Source organism: Urocitellus parryii, chromosome 1 (genome assembly GCF_045843805.1).
Source record: "Urocitellus parryii isolate mUroPar1 chromosome 1, mUroPar1.hap1, whole genome shotgun sequence".
Taxonomy (NCBI): Eukaryota; Metazoa; Chordata; class Mammalia; order Rodentia; family Sciuridae; genus Urocitellus; species Urocitellus parryii.
The window spans coordinates 108,384,745-108,404,124 of NC_135531.1; the positions used below are offsets into that span (position 1 = coordinate 108,384,745).

Consider the following 19,380-nt stretch of genomic DNA (forward strand, 5'->3'; position numbering starts at 1 on the left):
AGATGAGTATGGCTCTTAAAAGGCATACTGTGTAAGGAGAGAAAGAGCAATCAGAATCATCATTATGGAACTTGAATTCTTTCTTCTTTTGTCCCCCCCCCACTTTTTTTTTTTTTTTTTTGATCCTCCTGTTGAGACATTAACCAGTAGATAGGATACTCAGGAACTTTACTGAGGAGTGGATCGTGGAAAATACCCATCTTAAATGGTGTCCCATCACTAAATAATGATCTGGGCCTTATAAATGTAAACATGAATGGGTTTAACTGTTGAAAGTCTCCTCAACCTGAAAGATAAAACTGGACTGAACCCCAAAAGGCTAAGCAGGCATAGAAGAGGAGACCATGTGGACTTTCCACTACCCTTTCATGGGAAGGAACCCTGGGCCTAGACTCTTTGGCCATAGGCCTGCCAAGCCCCAGCTGGGGACAGTGGAAAATTCTATTCTATTAGCAGTGCAGATTCATTTTTTTGAAACTTAGGAGAAGAATTTAGATGTAAAACAACTTTCTGTCTCCAGTGGACTCCGTTTTCTTCTTAAGCCTCCTTCACTGTGGGAAAAGCCATTTCCTCTGACTCACTGTAATTGCAGAGTCACCTTAGTTTGCCTCAGTTGTGATGCTTAAATGCCACTAATGGAAAAGAACTCCACAAATATGAGATGTCTTCCAATTATTGAGCACTAATAATTGGTTGTAGAAAAATGTAACTGCCCCAACAGTTAATCAGGGCAACACTGTCTCCACATTTTAAAACCTACTGTTCTAATGTAGGGATCAGCAAACTTTTCCTGTTAAGGCTTTGCAGGCAGATGTCCTTGGCATTTACTACTCATCTCTGTTATAGCATAAAAGCAGCCATAAATCATGCATAAACAATGAGCATGTCTGTGTTCTGATAAAACTTTATTTTTGGGTACTGAAATTTGAGTTGCATAGGATTTTCATATTTTATGAAATACAGTTTTCTTCTTTTTTATTTTTTTTTCTCCAACCATTTAATAACACAAAACCATCCATAGCTCACAGTCTATATCAAAACAGGTGGGCTGAATGGGACTCACAGGTCATAGTTACTTTATTCTTGTTTTTAATTCATGTGTTAGTTCTTTGAGGATAGCAAGCACATTGTCCTCATAGAAATGAATGATCATTAGATGCTTCTAATATCAGTGATTTATATGAATGCTTGGGATCCACAGGATTGCAGGATCATAGGAATTTGCAAACCAATACAAGGGAGGAGAAAGGAAGAAAGAATAGGGAAGTAAATAACTGAAATGTCAAGAGTGGCTGAAATTGGACTACACTATCTGGGAAGACATTTCTTGATAAGCTATTTGGAAACATTGCCTTTATTTTTTACTTTTAAAATTCGGGTCACAGTTGAACACAGATTGCTCAGCAGTGCTTCAAGAGGCTGCTGGGGCTTTGCTGTGATTAGCATCAGAACTGAAAAGATGGGATATGAGCCATGATTGTTAATGGAACCAACTGCTTTGTCCTGTTATCATTCCACATGGCAAAAAAGAGAGGAAACGAATCCAAATAGAAAGAAAGAGATCGTGTGTTTTTTATGCATTTTGATGCTAGCCTTAGCGTTGAAGTGAATTTTCAGAGTAATTCAAATAAAACTACATCTTTCTGGACCTAGGATACACTCTGAGATGAAGAGATTACTTCCTACTTGCACAGTGCTATGACAACTTCACCCACACTGAATTCTGTTGATGACCTGTGGTGCCCAGGGGAGACACCAGCCCAGTGCCAGTACAGAAAGTTTCCTTTCTGTTAGTGTAATGATTATTGTGGATATGCTTTCCAAATTAACAGTGAGATCTCTGGAAGAGCTAAAAACAAGACAAAAACTCCATCAGTTCACTTTCACATTGGTATGCTTTTATAGAATCACACTGCAGCTGCAAGAAACTACTAATACAAATGAACATATATCCACAAGTCTCAAAATTTTCAGAACTTGAGCAACTTCAAATATTATTTTCCTTCCAGTGGTTAAAAATCTGAGAATCACCAAATTGGGATAATCTTTGGGTATAATTCATTGTTCAGCATTTATCAGAACGATGCTTAGGTCATTTCTGAAGGCAGTTAACCAAAAATACCCTCCCCACACAACCAATCTTCTGTACCAGTATTTATGGGCCTTCCACATCAGATATTATCTTGGGTCTAATTTACAACCTGAGAAGCAGTTCATCTTCTAGATCCATTTGATGATTTTGCCAGTCTACAGGACAATAGCTGAGAAAAGAACTTTGAAAATTTAGATTCATAAAAATTGTGTAGGGCTTCTTTGCCCCTCTGCACTGGTGATTAACAAGAGCATGGGAGACATGTGCTATAGGAAAGGTAAGATGTGAGATGACTCATAAAGAGTCAATGAAAACGTTTGGTTCTGGAACATTTCTCTAGTCTACAAAAATAAGGGGAAATAAATTTAATACGTTTGATTGTCATTCAAGAGCAATGGGCTTTGTTCCTCCAGCTTTTTGTTTGGCACAACATAAGCTCATGTTCTACCAACTTGCAAAGGGAGCTCTCCTTTTCTATTTCCTCTCTGCAAACAAATAATCCCTTTAGGATCATACCTTTCCTAAAGCCTTCCCTGCTATTTCTTAAGAGATGGGGTGAAGGTGGGGGTTCTGCCTATTCTAAAAATGTGATCTGATGATTCTTAGTTTTCTTAAGAGAATAAGTAGATACCTGCTAGAGTAGGTAGAGATGAACCCTATCATGATCTAATGTGAAATGCTAATTCAACAGACCTGTAACTGTTCAATGCTTAATATGTCTATCTATATTTAGTGTATTGTAGGGATTGAATTTATCTTGTTTTGTGTCCAGAGTTGTCCCTAGACATTGTCCTCAGAGCTGACCCTTTGTATTGTCTATTCATGTGCTAACTTCCAAAAGAACCTTCTATATTTCCCTGCATCAAAACATACTGATTTATAACTATTCCCCAGGATTCTTCTCTTAACTTGTTTAGGAAAGAGTTGAAGTAAATACGCTGATGTTAAAATGGGCATTAATGACAACATACCACTTTCTCTGGAATACTGTACTTAAACCAGGATTATGTTAAAGAGAATTGGAATGTCAGGAATGCATCTATAATCAGTTGAAATTTCAGGGCAGAGAAGGAGATATTTTCCAACCACAGAACTCCATCAGAGCTCTCAAATATAACCATCAAAGCATCCCACTACCTCCACCAAAGCTGACCTAAACAATGGAGAGAAGTGGAGTATTTAATATATAACCTAGGGAGCAATCACTGTACGTGCAGATTATACCTGAAAGATGTTCATGGAAAACAGTAGAGATGGCAAAATTTTAAAGTTATGATTATAAAAGACCTTAACATAATGGTTCTAAATAACGGGAAATCTCTAATCCATATGGATTTAATTTAAATAATTCTATGTCTGAATTTCATTACATAAGCCACATGCTTAATTAGGTTCATAATAAGTTAATTTGTGAATTTCAACCCACTTATACTCCTAATATCAAAACCTAATTTTTAATAATTTTCTTATGCTAACAGCTCAAACTTAATTAGGTCATTAGTTGCAATGAAACAGAAAAAAATCATTTGTATTTCAAGTAGCTCATATTTCACCCACGCTTAGTGAATGAATATGTTTCTGCATGTGGTTGTTAAAAAAGGCATAAGGAAATGTTTCTTGAATATATGCTACAGCTTAAAGAGCACTGGACAATGACCATACAAGGGAGAAGCAGTTAGCAAATTCATAAATCAGTGTCCAATGAATTTTCCTGTGGTTATAAAGTAAATAATTTTTAGGTTAGTAAAGCTATTTGCTTTTATTATAGGTATTAATATTTCAGAGTATTAACTGAACTCAGGTCACTGCTATTAAATTCCTATGAGCATTCAAAATTTTAATGAAGGCAGAATATTTTTATTAAATAAACAAATGATTAGCAGTAAAAATAGACATTTAAATCAACCCTAACTCATAAATGTGTTTAGAGTTCCCTGGATGCAAATGATAAGAATTCATCTCCTCCCTACATGGCACAAACATATATCTATGTAGATTTCAGATTTAAAGAAGGATTTAGAAATGCCTTTAGAAAAAGTGATATCATAAAAACCATATTTTATAAATATATCTATAATATTTAAAGGGGATGGCTCCTCACATCTTAAATTATATTCACTTACTTTTCTGATTAGAGAAAGAGTTTCTGCTGGAATTCTTTGTTTATTGCTTACAATGTCTCCTTTATTTTCAAATTCATTTAGAAAGCAATTATTTTAGTAGTTACTTTATAGGTACAGGTAATAAAACTGGAAGGTCATATAAGCATTTCTCTCTCTCTCCCTCTCCCTCCCCCCCCACTCCCTTCCCCTCTCTCTCTCTCTGTAGATAAGGAGGCAAAATGATTTTCAGAGCAATGAAGAAAATTTGAGTCTTTTGCATGGCAATGTGCAATGTTGAGACCTGCCAGCAAATAGAATTGTTTTGTGCCTAATTCTCAGGAATTTTCCCCCTTTGGGCTTGTTTACTGTCCATGGATGCATTGGGGGACCAACAAACAGGTTCATGGATATCAAAAAGAAAAAGGGCTCAAGATTTAAAATGCCACCTTCACTCCTAATTCTCTCACCAGCCAATGTGGGCAGTGGGCCAGAAACCAAAGCTGATACCTGGTTATGCCACCTTCAAGGACCCTGGATCCTGGATAACATCAGGATATAGGCATTCCTTATTCAGGCTTGGCTCGTGTTTGCTCAGGGTACAAGGACCTAGATTCTTACAGAGCCTTGTGAAGCAGTTTGTACTATTACTCTCATATGCTAACAGGCCTGGAGTAACTGGGTACACAATTCTCTATTGCAGCACACATATTCTTGTGGTAGTAACAACTAAATCTATCATCTTTTTAGGTGGGAATAGAAAAAGTCCCTCTGATGTAGAGTATCAGTGATTTATGCACAACAAGAATACAAACTGTCATTTGGCAAAAAGCTGTGTTGTTTCCAAAGGGTTTGGATTCCACAGATGGGCAGGGGAATTCTCTTTCCCCACAGGCATGTTTGCTTGCAGGCCACTTCTCGCCCTGGTTTTGATCTTTGAAAATCCCAGAAAGGCAAGGTAGTGTTCATAGCGTCCTCTTTCTTCTGCTTATGTAAAATGTGAGAAGGAAGCCTCAGGGGCTGAGGTGCTGGGGTGAGGGTGGACGGGTTGCCTGTCCACACTGGGCATGCCAGGCTTAGCTTAGACACTCAGGTAACAGCGCCTGGGGGCACTTCCACTGCAGCTGACTGACTGCAGGCTTGCAAGGTGCTAGAGTTACTCAGCACCTTGTTGTCCTTTTGTCCCTCTGTCTCCACTGGCACTCACACTCAAATACAGAAAACCACAATGATATGCTCATGTTTGTACAAATTAATACACAATGAGCTGAGATGGGCTGTGGATTCCCACAGATGCCAAGCCTGAGGAGAGGGGGTGTTGAAAGGCATAGAGGAAGGGCCCAGAGAGATGCCACATTACAGTGGCCATCAGAAACACCTCTGGGGTGAGTGGGGCATGTGTTCAGGTGTGAATGGGAAGTGGGAATACTGGAAAACTTCATTGTGGACTTCACAGTCTTGCGATGGGAATGTGAAAATATTATTCACAGGAGTCTCACGGAGTTTTCTTTCAGATGACTTTACTCCAAGAAGATAGTTCACCTGAATGTCTTTGATAAGGGTTAAAATGTTAGAATGGACAGTATTAACAATAGTGTGTGTATGTGTGTGTGTGTGTGTGTGTAATGTGTGGATAACAGAAAATTTCCAAACATATTTAGAGATATGCCACAAGTTCAAATAATATAATAAATTAATTAAATTTATATTATAAATACTAATAATGTCTAAATATATAATATAATATATAAATTAATATATAGTTATATAATATGTGGAATTATATAACTAATTTACACTGATACAAGTGATTTGTATATTACACATATATGATTCAAACTGTCTTATCTTACAATTGATGGAGATATCCCATCAATTGTATTTCCCTTCCCTCCATGGCTAACCTAGAATTTTTTGACAAAAGGGCAAACAGAAACTTGAGATTTCCTTACCAACCTTGCATACTTGAGTTCTTGTGCGTGTTTTTTTGGGGGGGAGGGGGTTGTCTTATTTTGTCTTGAGATGGGGTCCAGTTATGCTGCCCACGCTGGTCTCAAACTCCTGGTCCCAGTCCTCCTGCCTGAGCCTCCCGGGTAGCTGGGACCACAGGTGTTCAGGTGTGTGCTACTGCTGACAGCTTCTACCTGAGGTTTCTGCCTCCTCCTCCTCCTCCTCTTCTCCTTCTCCTTCTCCTTCCTCTTCTCCTTCTAGAAAACAGAAACCATTATATTCTGACTTCAGAACTGAACACTACAGAAAATTGATTTTATTTATCACACCTCAGGCTTATGAGTATTAATTGCATAACCAACTGTGTTACTTTTAATTTCATTCACAACATATGATTTCAAAGTTAATATTCAGACAAGAGGAATACAAAATGATACTAAAATTACTGAGATGCATATAAAGTAGGAATTTTGCTGTATGAATGTAAAGCAGATTGCATTAACAACTCTTATGCCTTTAAAATCAAAGTTATATATATTTTATTTTAAATGCTCATAAAAGTTCCTGTCTGATAACATTAGAATAGTCTTGTCCGAATTGTTTATTTCCAAGCAAATATAAGGATTAGGAAAAAATGTTTTCTAGACAAACCAAATAGACTACAGAATTGCCCGTAACAAATAATATTTTCTTAAGGATAAGCCACAAAAGATATCAGCTAAGAAATAGATCTTTCAAATCTGATATTAGGATTTGGAACATAAAGATAAAACAGGAATTACTTTGTCATAGAGGAAATGCAAGTTCTCTACAAAGGCAATTAATTCAGATAGAATAAATACTTCTGATCTTTCCTAGTCATGTGAAAATAAAACATAAAATAATTTTCCCCTAAACAAACAAAAAATGACTTTGAACTTCATTAGTAACTGTGTAAACAGAAGTAAAGGAAATTATTTTCATTTCAGTAATTTCCATTAGTTATCATTATTTTATCTGTCAAATCCCAGTACAAAAACTAAGAAGGGAAAACTTTAATAAATTGTAAAGTCTACCCTTGACCATAGTGTTCAAATTGTCTTAAGGGAGACTGTGTATCAAAATTAACTGAGAAGAAAATATGCCCCTGCTGGATGGGGTGGGGTCACATTCTACTTACTAAGAGTCACTATCCCTGTTGAGACCACCAGATGTCCTTCTGATGTGCTGAGGCAGAAAAAATAATATATCCCAGCAATGACATTCTCAGAGACAATCCTCAACACTGGTATTATTCTAAATACATATTCTAAACAACTGACCATAGTTAAGATATAAACTTACATTATGTATGTAAAATGCTTAATATATATTATGTATATATGTAATACGTGTAATATAAATAGTATATATTAATATACATAATATCAACATGTATTTTGTATAGTGCATACATAAAAAACATATTTTATATACATACATATATGTATGTGTTTATATATTTACACACATATATATATTTATTTATATTATATATAATACATATTTATATATATTATATTTATGTAATATATATATATATATATATATATATATATATATATTGCCTCTGATGCACTCCCCACTTCCATGATGCATGATCATTGTGACTTCTTAAAGATAAGTGGTAGCTAATACATTGCCAGGAGGACCTCCAATCCCCAGTTATAGAAATATCAAATGGAGTCTGAATGATTGTATATGCAAGAGGTTTACTCTTACTCAGGAAGAATTGTGGTCTTTTCTTCATTCTTGCCTATGTGAACCAGAGGATCTTACCAAGATTTTGATTAAAAGGCAGACACCACTCTTTCATATAGCCTCATTTTTAAAAATATCTCCCTTTTAAAATGCCTCCTTATTCATTCTCAGTCATACACCGTCAAGTTAATCTCATCAACAATGCAATGGTTTCAGGGATTTCACAAAGCCTCTTCTTCACCCTGGAGGAAGACTGGCAACAGAGAAGACCATGCCCTCTCCTTGGCCACAAATTTTCCAGCACACACTGTGGACTATTTTTCCTATCTGATCCATGCAGAGCAGTCTTTGGGGAGTCTGTCCCAGGGATTCTTTGCCTCTCCTTTGTGTTGGACTGCTTCTTTCCTGGGTCCTATGTGTTTGTCTTCCTTGATTTGGTCCTTCAGTTTGGTGGATCATGTCTTCCAGTGATGTTCTAAGAAAGAACATCCTGTGTGTTTACTGAGACCTGCCTTCTATCCTCCCCTTGATTGACAGTTTAGCTCTGTATTGAATTTTACATAGGAAATAATACTTTTTCTAACTTTTAGAACTCTCCATTCCTCTAGCTCACAGAGTTAATTTGATTTTTAATTCTTTGTACGTGACTTGTTCTTCCATCTGGAAGCTTTGAGAATCTTCCCTTTGTGCCCGGTTTTGAAATTTCACGATGAGGTACCATCCACCAGTCTATTTTTATTCATTGTTTAGGCGTTCTGTGGGCCCTTTCAATCTAGAAATTCATGACCTTCACTCTTGGGGAAATGTCTTCAATTATTTTCTTGATGATTTCTTATCCTCTGTTTTCTCTGTTCTTTTTGACTTCAATTATTGTATATTAGATTTTCTGGACTGTTTTGTAAGTTTCTTCTCTGACCTATTTTCATTCTTTTTGATCTACTTTCATTCTTTTTGTTTTCTAAATGTCTTTTTTTGTAGCCTTTTGGTCTCAGTTCATGGATACAGCATCTCCTTAAACTCTCTACAATATTCATACTAGGCTTTGGAAGACTTCTTCTATGATCATTTCTTTTTCTGACGAGTTGATGTTTTTCTTGTCTGTTCTGGTTTTTCTCTTGCATCTTGAAGGTTTTTCCTGGTTAGAAGCTCTGAACATGTGTATGAGGCTGGTTAACTTTGAAGTTCTCATAGTGTGGCATGGGGTGGGCCATTTGTTGGGTACCAGTGAGTGTGGGTCTTTTCTCTTAGGCTGCTCAGATTCCCCAGAGGAGAATCTTATCATCTCCTACATGAGCAACGTTATTTTACTGGGACATCCAAACACTCGGTATTCAACAAGCATAAATTCTGAATCTGTTGTTAGTATGTTAGCATAATCTTTTTTAAGGCTTTTATTACTACATTATAGTCATACATAATAGTTGGGTTCATACATGCATGGAATTTAATTTGCTCCATTTCTGTCCCTGGTACCTCCTCTTTCCCTTCCATCTCCCTCCCCCAGTTCCTCTTCCTCAATTCTACTAGTCTTTCTTCTATTTCTTTTTTAAAATGGTGCTTTATAGATATAATGATGGAATTCACTATGGGATATTTATATGTGTATAGAGTATAATCTTGTGAAATTCATTTCTTTCCTTCCCTTTCCAATCCCTCCTCCCTCTCCCTCAGTCTTCTCCTTGTACTCCACTGATCTTCCCTATATGAGAGAGAACATTTGACCCTTGATTTTCTGAGTCTGGCTTATTTCACATAGCATGATGTTCTCTATTTCCATCCAATTACCAGCAAATGCCATGATTTCATTCTTCTATATGGCTGAGTAATACTCCATTATGTACATTTTCTTAATCCTTTCATCTGTTGACTAAAACATGGGCTGGTACCATAATTCGCTATTGTAAATTATGCTGCTATAAACATTTTAATGTGACTGTATCACTACAGTATATTGGTTTTAGTTCTTTTGTATAAATATCAAGGAGTAGTATAATTGGGTCATGTGGTAATTCTATTCCTAGTCTTTTGAGGAATCTCCATACTGCTTTTCAGAGTAGTTGTACTAATTTGCAGTTCTACCAACAATGTATGAGTGTGCCTTTTCCCCACGTTCTAACCAGCATTTATTACTTTTGTATTCAGGATGGCTGCCATTCTAAATGAGATGAAATCTTAGTGTAGCTTTGATTTGCATTTTCCTGATTGCCAGGGATATTGAACATTTTTTCATATTTGTTTTTCTTCTTTTGATAAATGTCTGTTCAATTCTTTAGCTAATTTATTGGTTGGGTTATTTGCTTTTTTTTGGTGTTAAGCTTTTTGAGTTTTTCATATTCTGAATATTAATCCCTATCAGAGGGGTAGAAGGCAAAATTTTCTTCCATTCTATAGACTCTCTCTTCACCCTCTTTGTCCTTTGCTGTGCAGAAGTTTTTCATTTGATGCCATCCCACTTATTAAATCTTGGTTTTATTTTTTCAGCTTTAGGGGTCTTATTAAGGAAGTCACTGCCTACATCAATATGGTGGAGGTTGACCTCATGTTTTCTTCTAGCAGTTGCAAAGTTTCTGGTCTAATTCCTAAATCTTTGAACTGCTTTGATTTGATTTTTGTGCAGGGTGAGAGATAGGAAACTAGTTTCATTCTTCTACATATGGATATCCAGCTTCCTTCCCCAGCACCACGTTTTAACAAATATATTTTGACATATATGTACATGGCACCTTTGTCAAGTATCAGATGACTGTATGTGGGTTTGTCTCTGATTTCTGTCCCACTGGTTGTCATGTCTGTTTTAATGGCAATACCATGCTGTTTTGCTACTGTAGCTCTGTAGTATAATTTGATATCAGGTATTGTGATCTCTGCAGGATCATTCTTTTTGCTCAGGATTGCTTTGGCTATTCTGGGGCTTTTATTCTTCCAAAGGAATTTTACAACAGTTTTTTTTTCCTAGTGCTGTGAAGAATGTCAATGATATTTTGATGGGAACTGCATTTCTGTGTAATTGTTAGAAAAATCTTCTTCTGGGTTTAAACTCTCATCTCTGCCCCTTTCTGGCTTCTTCCCTGTATCATGAAATCCATTTGAAACTTGCTGCCTTAAAGTATTAAGTATGAGGGGGTAATTTTGATCTCATGGCCAGATGCAGTCATGGACTCATTGCTAAGATGTGATGGAAGGGCACATGTTACTTCGACACACAGATGAAAATTCAGAGTCTCATGGATGGAACAACATACATGGGGACCCTGATGATCAACTTACTGCTCAGTGTGCTACCCCCTTTCAAGTTTTCAAGTTCCAATGTACAGGAAGTGAAACCAGGAAACTGAAATTAAGACTGTGTTTATAAACAGTAAGCACGTAGCAAAATCCTGACTCAATAGAAAACTAAAGGTCTGGGGATATGTAGCTCGATGATAAACACTCCTGGGTTTAAGCCCCAGTGAGTGTGTGTGTGTGTGTGTGAGAGAGAGAGAGAGACAGAGAGAGAGAGAGAAATAATAAGCATACAGGGTTATGATTAAAAGTTTAAGATACCCACAAGTTAAACACTCTAAACATTCACTTCCTTTTAGTGTTGTTAATTAACAATAGCTTTCTTTTCCTTAAAGAAATTAGCTGAGAGAAACAGGATGAAATCTAAGTACTGGTGGGAGTCATTAGAAAGTCTCATGAGGATTTGCCCTTGATGCATTTATGTGCTCATTTTTCTCAGCAAACAAATGTTCATTTTCCTTATGGATTGCCCTATTCTCCATATTTTCATTTATTATGATTTTTCTCTTCTATTTATTATTTTCTGTTAAGTGTTTTTCACTTTCCTTTTGTCTTCTTTTTCAACTAATTTTTTTACAAGTTTCTATCTCCATCTACCCAGTAAATTCCTGATCAAAAACATCCAGCCAACTAAACTTTATAGTTATCAATAACACAACCAAAAAATGATTTTTTAGGTAGTGTGTGTATGTTGAAAGGATGGATAAATCCAGGAAATAAAGCTTGAGAAATATAAAAAGCCACCTTCATGAATATTCTACAATTGCCATATTTTCCCATGCAAAGTGCTCATGCTAAATGTGCATAAAATGTAACATAAAATGTGAAATATGCATCCTTGATTAAATTCCCTCCATCTGGTGCTTTGCCCCAGTATTAACATTGTTAGGGATGATTAGCTTCCCATGACACCCAAGTCCACAGTGTCATTTGGTTGTCTGAGTGCTTGTCTGGCTAAAAGAACATCATTTTAATCCTATTAATATCATTAACAGATAACATGCTGGATAGATTTGGGTTTGAACTTCTGCCTTTTATCTGTCAGATTTCCATTTTAAGTGTAATCAGAATAGATGGACTTTTAATACTGAAAGCAGCTCAGCAATAGTTGACATTTATTGAGCATTCACTACAAGTCATGCAATGTACAGAGGACATCCATTATCATATTTCATCCTTTCAAATCTCTGTGAGATACTAGTGATTACTCTGCATATTTTACAAAAGGGAAAACTGGATCTTTGATTAATAATGTGCCCAAGATCACATAGCTGAAAAATTACAGAATCTAGGTTTCATAGTTCCAATGTCCACTCTCTTAACTATGATATTTTATTGTTCTTAATACTGGATTGAAAATACTAATCCATTATAAATGTAAGGTAATAGTTATCTGAGCTCCTCAATGTTATTTTATTAGCAAAAGATGATAGAAAATGAGAAGTAGAGAAGCAATTCAATGTTATGGATCCTGAAGTATTATTAACACCACAAAACTGAGTAAGCATTACAATCACTACCTCAGTTAAGAACATGTTAGTTATGTATTGTTGCATAACAAATTACCTCAAAACTCAATGACTTATACCAATAATAGTCATCTTTTCTTGCAGGTCCAGTGAATCGGGAGTTCAGTAGTGATGGCTGAGTGGTTGTGGCTCTGGGTTTCTAATGAGTTGTTGTCCAATGTCAGTCAAGACAACAGTCATCTGAAGCTTAACTGGGACTGCAGGATCTGCTTCAAGATAGCTCAGTCACATAACCAGTGGTGTGGGCACCAGCAATAGGCAGGAGACCTCAGTTCCTCTCAGCATGGGCCTCTTCAGAGCTACTAGAGTATCCTCACTGGCATGGCTTTCCCTAAATTGATTAATCTAAGGACCAAGGTAGAATCTGAAAGGCTTCTCATGACCTATTTTTGAATGTCACTCACTGTCACTACACCATATTTTCTTGGTCACACAGGTTAGTTATGACTCATTGTCCGTAGAGATTCCACAAGTGTGAATACCAATATGCAAGAATCATTGGACTCAATCCTGAGTCTGGTTTTTATAAAGAAAAATATTTTTTTTGGTGACTACATGGAAAGTCCTGATTTGTAGGAAGTGAAACCCATGTCCCCCCACCTCAAGGTGTCTTCCAGGTCATGGTCATCAGAGGCAGAATTGACTAGAAGGGATGCTTCCCATGGTAGGTGGAGTCCTCTGTCATAGACCTGTTCCCCCCCCCCCCCGGGATTGGAATATGCTAGCTCAGAGTGAGAACAACATTAATCCAGAAAGTGGAAGGGATTGAGAAGAGAGGAGGGAATGAAGAGTGGAAAGATGAGGCAAACAGGGAAAAGCCATTAAATCTGAAGTATTTAATGGGGAGCTTTATGAGTCTGGGATTTTTTTAAGAGAATGATATTAATTCATTTCCCCCTATTCCCATTAGACTTTGTTAAGACCTATAATAATCATAATGTGCTGTAGAATTGCATTTGTTCTTTGGTATGCAAAAAATGCTGAATTATGTTTCAATGTCCATTTAGACTGAAAAACAAAGCCAAACAACAACAACAAAAACAAACAAACAAACAAACAAAAACCCTATCCAGGTCCTGCAGCATCTGGGGAGTACAACTCCATCTTCCCTCTAACACTGGAGAGTACCTCTCCTTGGAGAAAATACCTTACAATTTTTTTTCAATCATGCACTTGTTATATTCACAATGTAATCAAAGAGATTTAAATAAAGCATTAATTTAAAAACTTAGGTCATGAGATAGTTGAATGGCTGGTTTTGAAGGTCATGGAATCTCATTGGAATTTATTTTGCAATTAGCTGTGAAAACAATATAAGCCGGTGTTCATTTCATCATCCTTTGCTCCCATTTCCACCTCTCTCTGTTCAACTCTAACTTAAATTCCCACTCTTTCTCAGAGAGGAGCTGGATCAGGTCACCCTGAGTCTCCATCAGTTTTTCATTCCTACACTTTTCTAGGTGATAGAAGATAGGGAAATATATAAAGCAGTGTGAAGAGGCAAATCATGAGTATAATAAAAACTTGTCTGCCAGGGAGTGATATATGCAAGAAAAATGAATCATATGTAGATTCTGACTGAAACTGGACGCTTTTTTTCTTTTACTGTCTTGTTTCACGTTTCTCCACGATTTAGGTCTTCCATCATATTCAAAAAGTATTTTTCAATGAAGCTTTTATTTTTTAAAACTAAGAACATTGTCTTTCTGAAGCTGTACATTCACCAAGCTCAATTATTTTCCTTCGGTTTTGAAAATCACAGGTAGAATCCTATTCCTCCATCCCAGCAGCTTGACAATGAATTTGTTGGAGATTCTCAAGTATATTTACCTCCAATTTGCTACAGATTCTTGGCAAGTTTTCCAGATTGACTTTGCATCTTTATGTTAACCAACCAGCCATTACAAATTGTGATTACAAACATCTGCAGCATAATATATTAGTGTGGAAATTAACAAAAATCATCTCCTGAAATGGATCTGGGGACTAAAAAATAAAGGAAAGGAGAAGAACACAAAAGAAAGAAAAAAGCTGTAAGCTTAATGCATGGTATAGGTATCATCCTGCTTTCTTGTATACTTATCTAAGATCCTACTCCAGGGAAACAGAGTCTCAAGATTTCTCCACCAGAAGTTTTTAGAAGCAAGGACAAATATTGCAGTTAACCTTCTATTCAAAAAGAAATGATTAAGAAGGGGAATTGCACGGAATATGGTAGGAGACCCTCATTGTTATGCAATTACATATAAGATGGTGTGAAGGGGAAGAAAAAAGTGAGAGAGAGAGAAACGTGTCACAGTAGATTGGGTAGAAAGAGGGGAGGAGAGGGGAGTGGGGATAGGAAGGGCAGCTCAATATAATAGACACTAGTATGGCCCTATGTATAAACGTGGCTGCATAACCAATGTGATCCTGCAATCTGTACACGTGGAAAAATAAGATTAAGATTACGTACCTCATTTGAATCAAATGTATGATATGTCAAGATCATTGTAATGTTTTGAGCAACTAATAAAAAAATTTTAAAAAAAGAAATGATTATTTAGTTACCCAAACAAAAGTTCTGGCCAAGCACCTATTGGCCAGTTCCCCCACTCACTTTTCTCTCACACAGGATTTCTAGAAAGAAAATTAAATAAAACATTTATCAAGAAAAAATCTAGCTTATTAGAAAGGATATGAAATTATATATGAACAAAATTTGGAATAAAGGTTAAGGTTTCCAGATAAAATGCAAGATATTCTACTTGATTTAAATTTTAGATAAATAATGAAACATTTTTAGCACAAATATGTCCTAAATATTTACTGAATATTCTGTATTTTTTGTTTGTTTGTTTATGAAAACTGGCAACCTTGCAAAGGAATTTTGAGGACCCTTTATTTTCCTCCTCCTGGTTCTAATGATCATGCACTGACCTAAATAAGAGTCACAAGGGCTAATGGTCTGGAGGACAACCTATGTTTTTCAGAAGAGAGAAAATGTCTACCTTCTAACTATTAATATGGGAAAGGGTAGGGGGGTATGGCAGAATAGATAGGACCAGGAATGCTCTTATTAGCATGGGTGAAGTCTTACACAAAGGCATGATAATGGTCTTGAAAGTCCACAACTCTAACTTAGAACAAAACCCTACCTGTTTCTGAGCTTGGTAACTGCAGACATGAAATAATCTAAGTTTCAGTTTTGTCATCTGTAAAATGGGAGCCCTGACACTTACTTGCAGGTTTGTATTGAAGATAAAATAAAATGGCATGTATTTATTAAGTCCCTTGGCAGATGGAAGTCACCCAGGGAGCATAGACTTTCTTTCTCTTCCTTGTAGATGGAAAAGGCTGAGCATCCAAGAACTGGGGGAAGGAGTGTTACTTGTTTTCAAGCACCTTAAATCACCTGACCTGCTCTAGTTTGCAGGCAAGGGAGGTCTTGCTGGTAAAGCTATATCTGCAGTAATCACTGTTTCTAAATAAATTTCTCTCTGCTCCCTGAATGCACAGACAATGTCGTTTCAATTATCAGCTGATTCTACATGTATTTAATTATTTTCTGATGGTCTTTATGGAAGGATATTTTCTTCCTAAGACAATAGTTGATTCTTTGAAGGAATATTCCTCAGGCTCTTGTATTTTCCACCATGTACAGTTACCAATTAAACAAACAAACAAAACAAAACAACAACAACAAAAAAAAAACAGGACACTCAGCCTAACAAAGAGTGTTTAGAATTTATTAATTTATATCAGAAGCATGATCACATTACACTAAGTTAATTGCATTTATTATATTTTAATTGATCGACTTCATTTTTTATAAACAAAATCTGTACAAACTAGACTGTCCCACAAGACCATAATGTGTGGTTATGGCATTTCTAATCTTCCCAGGGTCCTCAGCATGCTGTGCCTCTTGCTTTCACCCAGATAACATTGCATGTGAAGCTAAGAGGGGATTTCTAGGCTTGGTACCTATAAAAAACGTGTCCAGACTGACGGAAAACATTGATTTTCACCAGATGCTTAATTTCAACTCAAAGAGTAATCTAATAGCAACTGCATGTCTCCTCTTTTTTTCTAACCCCAACACTCTCATCTGAAGATAAGCACTGCAGAGCAAAAAGATGCTCAGGACTGTGAGAGGCTGTCCTCCACGGTCAATACCTCATCGTCAGGGCACCAGAGGAAGACCCTCGCCAGGGCAGAAAGCCCAGTAAGCTTGATGGTCTTCCAATGAATGGACTTAAATGTCTCAAATTTGATAAGCACAGGAGCAATGGACTACAAGGAACAAGAAGCACTGGGGAGAGAGTCACCTATTGACTGTATTGGTTCAGAACTATCCAAGGAAGAGGACTCCCAGGAGCAAAAAGGACCGCATCACTAGAACCATTTTCCTGAGAAGACTCTGAGTCCAGTTATGTTGAGGCAGGAAAAAAAAAGAAAAGGTAAATCTTCTGTTTTGATTTCCAACTACCCCCCAGTTACAGATTTGCCTTCATCCAGAATATTATCTATAACATCCACCAAGACATAATTTTCCTATGTACATATATGAATACGCCACAGTGAATCTCACCATAGGGTCCATCCACAATAAATCAATTAAAAAAAATAACTCTGGTAAATGGCAGAAAGATCAATGAAGGGAAGGGGTCAGGGAGTAGGGAAAGGGAAGGGGGGGAATGCAGCAATGTATTTTAGAATTATAATAATAATAATAATAATAATAATAATAATAAAAACTTCAACAACCAAAAGCAAAAATCAGACCACATTATGGTACTATGATGAAATAATTGCATAAAATAATCTATAAAAAGTAAAAAAAAAATGAAATTAAAAGAAAAACTCTCTGGGCACAGTGGTGCACTCCTATAATCCCAGCATCTCAGGAGGCTGAGACAGGAGGATCTTGATTTCAAAGACAGCCTCAGGAGAAAGTGAGGCACCAAGCAACTCAGTGAGACGCTGTCTCTAAATAAAATACAAAATAGGTCTGGGGATGTGGCTCAGTGGTCAAGTGCCTCTGAGTTCAATCCCTGGTACAAAAAAAAAAAAAGAAAAAGAAAAAGAAAAACTTTTCTCAATCATTCAATGAAAGAAAGAAAAATTGGAATTAAGAGAATATTGCTTTCAAAATTGCAAGATGTTCTAGTAGTTCAAGTAGAAAAATTAATAGAGCAGAGACCAGAAGCAAAACAGGTATACATTAGAATTGAGTAATTGTTAAAGATGACCTTTTGGCAGCTTTGGCACCTTAGCAAGGCCCTGAGCAACTTAGCAAGACCTTTTCTCAAAATGAAAAATAAAAAGGGCTAGGGATGTGGCTCAGTGGTTAAGCACCCCTGGATTCAATCCCCAGTACACCCTCCACCCACCCCCCAAAACAGATGGGCATTTGAGTCAATGGGAAGGAATACATAATTCCATATGATTAACCACTTGGAACAAAAAACAAAACTATAGTTTCTTTTCATTCTATACGCAAAAATAAAATTTATTTGGATTAAAAAATCTTATTTTTAACTATAACATTGAAAAGAAATTAAGGAAACATTTTATAATATTATGAAGGAGATAGCTTTTTTAAGGAAAGCTACAAATTCCTGAAGTCATAAAGAAAAAGTTTGACTATATAAAAATGTTAAACTCCAACATGAATAATAGGAGTCAGTGAGAAACTACTGTTTTCAATATATAACAGAAAATAGGATCCTATTTAGGTTATGCAGAGTCCCTATAAATAAATAATTACCTGTGGTGAGAGCCTGAATGTATAGCCTAAATGATTAGACTATATATAAAAATAGAACCCTGACCCATAACCCACAGCAACCGGCCCAAGAAGCCAAACAACCCTCCTATAGGAATTGTCCCCAAACAGCCATTACTTGATTTTTAACTGACAGCTGCTTTAAGTTTTGCCCCCACTGGCAACTTAGGGCCAACATGAACCTCCAGTCAATCACAAAGGATGCCCTGCTTCTTGTCAGCCCATCCACACTTACTCCAACTGTGCCAATCAGCTACAGCTGAAGCCTCCTTTTTACCCACTGTACAGCTTTCCCACAATCTACCTTCAAGTCACTGCCAAAAATAAATAATGGTGGCTGACTTCCTTACTATAGCAGGCTCTGGATAAATAGCCCTTGCTGGTTATCATTTGAGTGGTCTTTTGTTTCCTTAATGGTAAATCTATTCACTAGTTTTCTATGTATGTGAATTTATAGAGCAAAGATTAAAAAGGCTTATTCCTGATTGCACACCCCAATTAGGTTTGGGAAGGAGGTAGTCACAGAGATCAAGGGGGTTTTCCTTTTCTTTCTTAAACACATGCATATTATTTGAAAAAAACGTACCAGTCCTTGTGTTGTGTTCCACTTTTTCTGTCTCCTTTGATACTAATAGTAGAGTTCTAGTGACATTACAAAGAATCCTTTCAGGAATATTATGAAAGTTAAAATTATCTGTGTTAGTCCATTCTGCATTACTAAAATGAAATACATGAGGCAGGCAACTTTATAAAAAACAAATGTTTATTTTAGCTCCTAGTTCTTGAGGTGCATGGCTAAGGGTCCACATCTGGTGATGGCCATCTTGCTGGCAGATTCCTGAAGGGCATCACAAGGTTAAAAAAGGGAGTACATGTGGGTATGTCTCACTGTCTTCCCCCCCCCCCATGGTGCTAGGGATTGAACCCAGGGACTTGTGC

General features: G+C 36.6%; 1 protein-coding gene across 1 annotated transcript in view; it reads right to left on the reverse strand.

Moving 5' to 3' along the window:
* LOC113200423 (cortexin-3) overlaps positions 1 to 19,380 on the reverse strand; it is an 89,811-nt gene that overhangs the window by 25,168 nt on the left and 45,263 nt on the right. The window contains exon 2 of the mRNA XM_077801205.1: positions 6,148 to 6,398. The gene's annotated coding sequence lies outside the window, so the exon portion shown is untranslated. The remainder of the gene's footprint in view (positions 1 to 6,147; positions 6,399 to 19,380) is intronic.